The sequence below is a fragment of the Saccopteryx leptura genome, chromosome 4 (assembly GCF_036850995.1).
Source record: "Saccopteryx leptura isolate mSacLep1 chromosome 4, mSacLep1_pri_phased_curated, whole genome shotgun sequence".
NCBI lineage: Eukaryota > Metazoa > Chordata > Mammalia > Chiroptera > Emballonuridae > Saccopteryx > Saccopteryx leptura.
Window position 1 is genome coordinate 262,177 of NC_089506.1, and position 6,843 is coordinate 269,019.

Below are 6,843 nucleotides of genomic sequence, written 5' to 3' on the forward strand. Positions count from 1 at the left end.
TCTCCAGGCTCATCCACACGCCTCCCCCTCCAGGAAGCTTCCTCTGGTTCCTGCTGCACCCGAGTGACGTCTGGCTCCTTGTCCCTCTGCTCCCCACATGGAGCCCTGGACGTGTGACTGCCACTGTGTGGAGGTGGCCATCAGGACACGTTTGCCCTCGCAAATTCCTGAGTAAATGAAGAGAGACAAGAGCTCATATGGATGACTCGCTTTTGGTGAAAGCACACAGGCGGGGCGGATTTAAGCAGCACCCCTTGGAGAGTCCACACGACTCAAACACACGGACGCCCCGAAGGGTGGTGGGTACCAGCCGGAAGGGTCGAAGCTGATCCGAGTCCATGTTGGTTCATTGCAGCGGAGAAGCTGCTGCTAAGAGTGTCGCTGGAAAGAATACCGTGGTCTAGAAATGAGTTTTTTAAAGATTTTTTATTTATTCATTATAGAGAGGGGAGAGAGAGAGAGAGAGAGAGAGAGAGAAAGAAGGGGGGAGGAGCAGGAAGCATCAACTCCCATATGTGCCTTGACCAGGCAACCCAGGGTTTTGAACCGGCAACCTCAGCTTTCCAGATTGACGCTTTACCCACTGCACCACCACAGGTCAGGCCTAGAAATGAGTGTTTTGAAGTTACGGAAACCGCAGCTGAGTATATGAAGGTAATGAGTCCCATGGCGTCTGTCCTGAATAGGGTTAGTTCACATGTCTCACAAAAGCGTTTTTCACAGTCGTTTCCATGAAGCACTGACTCCTCGAGGCAGAGTCTCACCTGCCCAGTAAGAAAAGGTGTTCTGCTGTCCTGGAGAGAGTCTGCGGACTGAGGGGTCACAAAGTCAAGTCAAACTCGCCTGTAGCCCCTGGACTTCGCAGGCAGCACCTCGTGGTCAGCGGGGCAGCTCAGGCGGAGCCCACGGAAGGCTGCCAGGCTGAGGCACAGGGCTGGACATGGACACCTACCCAGGTGGACGCCTGATTGTGGAGCGAGCCGTCCTCGTTGGTGAAAACAGCCCCTGTTTAGCCCTGTGGTGTCTCAGCCCCCACTTCCCGGGAGGCCTGGCCCTCCCCACCACCCAGCCACCTGGCCCTGCCCGTCCACGTCTTCTGGGCTGATGGCTCAGCGCTGTGTCCCACCTGCTGGTAAATATACTGAGTCCCATTTCTGTCAGTTCTCCCGTGGAAAAGCCACGAGGAAGTCTAAGCCCTGACCAGACGCCCCCTTCCCTGGGTCACCCCTCCCTGTAACCCTTTCAGGCACAGGAGACTTGGGAGGGAGGGAGAGGACATGAACATTTCCTGTGTGGATGGGGTGTTTGTGTATGCCCAAGTCCACTGAATCTTATCGACTAAACGTGTGCTTTTTTCTGGTATAGCAAGTACACCTTGATGAAGCTGTTAAATATCAGAATTAAAAATAAAAGTAAGATCTAAGGAAAGTGAGATCATGTGCCTAGAGGCAGGAATGATCCGGTCTAACGACTGGCTAAACTAAGCAAAATGTGAAGGAAAAAAAAGGACCCAAAGCTCACAGACCTTTCAGCAGGTGGCAGGGTCGGTCCTGCTGCTTGCTCAGTGATCTCAGCACCAAAGCGCCACGCGGGCTGGTGCGCCGCGCCTGGCAGTGAGTGGCGCCAGTGCCCAGCGCACGGGCGCTGGCTGTGGCTGCCCGAGTGACGCGGCTGTGGGTGGGGGTGGCGGACACGGAGGGGGAGGCACAGAAGCAAAGGTCCACGTATCCCTCCCTCACTCCTGCAGGGGCCGCAACTGCCCCTCGTCCTGAGGCCATCCGGCAGCTCTCATGATGGGAAAGGTGCCTCGTGCAGGGGGGCACGTGGGAACAGGGAGCGGAGACAGGATATGTGGTGCCGGGGCCACCATGCTCTCAGCCCTGCCCACGGGGTCTCTGCACCTGTAACCCCACTTTGCAGCAGTTTCCTCATTACCCCTCCGGGTTACCCAGGGCAGAGCTGCCGAACTCAGGTCGTGGGACTCCGTAGAAGACTGTCCAGAGCTCCCAGCTGCGTCCTCTGTTTGGAAAATCCCGCCCACGGTGTCCTGGGTGCCCTCCTGCTCCCCCGAGTCCAGAGCGCGGACACCGGCGCCCTCTCCTGGAAGGACTGAGAATGCAGGCTGCGTGGTGCCCTCTCGGTTCCGAGGTGTCCGCCACCCACCCCGGCGGCATGCAGACTGGTGGCCTGGGGGGCGGGCGGCAGTGTGTCCTCCGCGTGAGTCTGCTGAAGTAGGGAGGCTGAGACATAAACTCCCCGGCACCAGGCACCCGACAGCAGTAGCCCCTTGTCGTGGCGCCCCGGGCTGCTGCTGTGACTCTATCGACTGCGGAGAAGGAACCCACTGCCCTGTGTCCTCCCCAGGGCAGGCCGGCAGTCACCCAGGACATACAACAGGCCACGTGGGAGTGTTATTACCTGAGGTTCCGCCTATGTGGTCTTCACACAGCTGCATGTCACAGTGACACACTCCACTGCGTATGACACGTGTTTACCAGTCAAGCTCTGTTTGTTTCACAAGTGGGACCACAGTGCAGGTCCCCGAGTGGGGGTTGAGGTCCTGGAGTTTTGGGTGAGGGTCTCCTCTCATTTCCATGCAGGCCCCATGACAGAGCAGGGGGCAGTGCTCAGGGCCAGGGGCTCCGGGGATGGTGGCCCCATGTGGCTGAGCTTGGATGGTGCTTGAATGACGCACTGGGCACCAGCAGAGTGAGTCTGAGGTCACAGGCCTGGGCTCCAGCTTGGCCGCCCTGCCCGACTCTCAAGAGTCCAGCCTGTGCCAGGACAGGGACAGACAGGAGACACCCGCGACTGACTTCTCACCGCGTCACTCGGCCTCCACAGAGGGCGTCCTGGGACCTTGGGGACACGTATCATCTGCAACTCCCCTGCGACCCGGTCCCCATGGCCAGGAACCAGCCCTGCTCCTGGGGGCCAGTGACAGGAGGGCACGGGAGGTGGGTGCACAAAGAAGAGGCTGGGACATTTGAGTATGCAGAATTTAGCTCACGGGGTCTTTTACTCTAGTTCTCACCATAATTATGACCAAATTCAAGCGGGTTCAGCCTGGCTTTCCTTTCCATTTTCTAATGAGCTTTAACTCTGTGCTCCCCGACCCGCCAGGTGCGTCTGGCTTGTCACCGGTGTATACGTGACCTGACTCCTGACACGGCTGTTCCCACAGTTGCGTCCCTCTGCCCCTAAAACACAGGCTCTTCAGGACGAGGTCTGATGGAGGAGTGTCGTCACTTACCTACAACGGAGCTCTTGTAACCCCGCCCCCTGGAGGAGTGTCGTCACTTACCTACAACGGAGCTCTTGTAACCCCGCCCCCTGGAGGAGTGTCGTCACTTACCTACAACGGAGCTCTTGTAACCCCGCCCCCTGGAGGAGTGTCGTCACTTAACTACAACGGAGCTCTTGTAACCCCGCCCCCTGGAGGAGTGTCGTCACTTACCTACAACGGAGCTCTTGTAACCCCGCCCCCAAGGCGGCGTCCGCTCGCCCAAGCGCTCACCATCACCAACATTTTTCCGGATTCCTCCACCGTTTACCAGGTGCTTAATTCAGGACTTACCAGGAGGTGTCCACGTCCTTCAAATTAGTGTGACAACATCACAGTAGGGTGAGTGAGCACATTCCATGTGGCCACTCAAAAGCTGTGATTAAAAGAAGGAAAATTATAATTTTCTCCAGACCTACAGCAACCCCATGTATTCAGAGTAATCCTCCACAGATTAAAAAAAAAAAAAATCTCATCATGATTGACAAGGAAAGTGCTGGAAAAGTCTTCAGCTCTCAGAAAGACTGAATTTGGAAATTTTGCCTAATTTGACATGTACTGAATGAAATACAGAGTTGAACCTGGTGTTGGAGACTGCTTCCCACCCAAGGCAAAACCCACGCAGGGAGCCAACATGCAGGGCTCCTCAGGCCACACCCCACAGCCAGGCCCTGCGGCCTGCATTGCGTGCGGCTAGTGCCCGGAGTGGCCGTCCCCAGCCAGGCCCTGCGGCCCACATGCATGCAGCTAGCGCCCGGAGTGGCCATCCCCATCCAGGCCCTGTGGCCCGTACTGCGTGCGGCTAGAGCCCGGAGTGGCTGTCCCCAGCTGAGCCCTGCAGCCCGCACTGCGTGCAGCTGGCACCTGGAGTGGCTGTCCCCAGCCAGGCCCTGCAGCCCGCACTGCGTGCGGCTAGAGCTCGGAGTGGCTGTCCCAGGCGGGGGCTGACTCAGGCAGGACTCACCTGGCCCTGGGCCTCCCCACACGCCCTCACTGTCTATCAGAACAAAACCATGATGGTGTCATGTGCTGCCAGTGACAATATCGGTAATGAACTCAGCAAAGCCCCTCCTGGGCACATGCCAGGTGCCCTGGAGGTGACAGAGGGCAGCGCGGGGCCTGGTTTCCCAATAGCGAGGACACCAGCACTCACAAGCACTCAGCATCGTGCGTGACCTGCCTCACTTACTCCTTACACAATCCACCATCACCCCAGTCGGAAGTTGCCACCATCCACGCATGAGGTGTGATCCCGCATCACGGGTGCTGACCATGAACCACGAGGGTCAGAGGTTTCCAGCCTCCACTGCGGTCATCACACCTGGACCACTCTGGCCACCGATGCTGGGCAGTCACCAGGGGAGGTACGTCAGGAACGGAGGGAGCCCAGCACTGAGCCTGCGTGTCGTCTCGGTCTGGAGGACAGACGTCCCAGGGCAGGCTGTCACGACAGGGTGGGCTCCTTCCCAGGGCCCTGGGACGGTCAGTCCAGGCCTCTCCCAGCTTCTGGTTTCTGGAAATCCTTGGTGTGTGGTGGCATCACTGTCTCTGCCTCCATCTTCACATGGCCGCCTCTCTGTGTCTGTCCCCACAGTCCCCTTTTTATGAGGTCACCAGTCATATTGGGGTGGGGACCCCATCACTGACTCCAGTGTAACTACTCATCCTAAGAATTCTATCTGCATTGACCCTATTTCCAAATGTCCCATTCTGAGGTGCTGGAGCTTAGGGCTTCAGCACATTGATTTCTGGGGGACACACTTCAAACCCTAATAAATAGGAGAGAGAAAACGTGAGCAGAGAGCAGGTTGGGCTGGAAGAACTGAGGGGTGTGGCTCTGTGGGGGCTGGTGGGGCCCCGAGCCCGCTGCGGCTCAGAGGAGTCCTGGGCTGTCGGCATCTCCCTCTGGACTCGGTCATCGTGGGATCAGCCCGGGCGGTGTGGTGGGACCGGGCTCTGGGTCAGCAGGTGCTCTGGCAGGGGTGTGAGTGCTGCACGTCCCTAAGGGGAGGGCCCGTCTCCCGTGGGTGAGATGTGAGGACCCGGGAAGAAGAACGTCCAGCTCAAGACACACCGTCAAGTGCAGGGAGAGAACAGGAGAAACCTCCTCCAGTTACAGCTCGTGCACAGACTGGGCATCGCTGCTCGTCTGGGGCCAGCACGCCCTGTGCTCCCTCGCAGGACGTCCCAACCCGTGAGGCGGGCGGGCCTACCCTCCACATCCGGCAGCCTGGTGCTCGGAGTTGTGTGCACGTGGTGAAGGAATGAGGGAGCAGGAATTGACCCGGGAAAGAACCAGACTTTTATGAAGAAACAATTTAAACCCTATTTAAGGACAAAGATATGAGCAAATGGGAGATTATGTTCTGGGATGTGATTTAATTTGCGAAGATGCCAGTAGTGCTCAAAGGCAAGTAAGAGTCCCAGATGAAATCTTAGGTAAACTAGAAGCATCGTTTGAAATTCATGTGGAAAAAGAAAAATGCATAAGTGGCAAAGTAAATTTTAGAACAGAGGCAACGGGGCCCTCCGGAAGGACCGTGAGCAACACAGAGCCACAGAGGGGCTGCCAGAGCGAACGGGTGTCCCGTAGAGCAGGGCAGGGTCCAGAGCAGACGCTTGTCCTGAAGGAGGCCCGGTATTTAATAAAGACGGCCACTCCACGGTCAGTAGAGAAAGGACAGGATGTTTGATGTTGGGATTGAGAAGCTTGCTCTTTATATGGAGGAAAAACAAAGGTGGGTTCCCAGTGTGGTCGATCAAACGTGGGCTTCCACAGGTCAGACGCGCGGACATCAAGGTGAACTCACAGCTGACAGACAGGCAGGGGTTAGGGGTCTGTGGATGGGGAAGAAACGGTACCCAAACCTCAATGACACAGATCGTCAGCACACTTGGTGAGCGTGCTCACATAGATGGTAAACACAACACAGACAGACAGACGTCTGCACTCAGAACATGCAAGTGCTTCCTGCAGACAGAAAACAGGAAATGACTTGTGGGCCACCCCAGCTCCCCGCTGAGCCGTGGAGGAAGCAGCCCAGAGCCGTGACAGGAACCAGCGGGGGTGCGACAGGGGGTCCGGGGGGCTCTGCAGGCAGCGCTCCAGCCGGACAAGGACAGGCGTGGGAAAACAGGAGGCCCCTGGGGGAGTCTGGGAGGCACACCCTGCGCTCTCCCCCAAGGCCTCAGAGTCCAGGACGCGGTCCTGGCCCCACAGCCGCAGGAGGAGGAAGCACAGACAGGCGAGGTCAGCGTGGACGTCCAGAGAGCAGTGAGAACCCATTCAGACGGGCAGAGAGCCACACGCACCAATTAAAAACTGGCTGAGAGACAGAGGACGGAATGAGACACAGCAGGACAAATTCATTGTGTAAAGGCCTTTCTCTTTCTAAAAAATTTATATATACTCATTAATTGAACACAGAGAGAGAGAGGGAGAGGGAGAGGGAGAGAGAAACACTGATTTCTGTTCTGCTTATTTTATGCATTCTTCGGTTGATTCTTGTGTGTGCCCTGACCTGGGGTCAAACCTGCAACCTTGTCCTGTCTGGACAGCG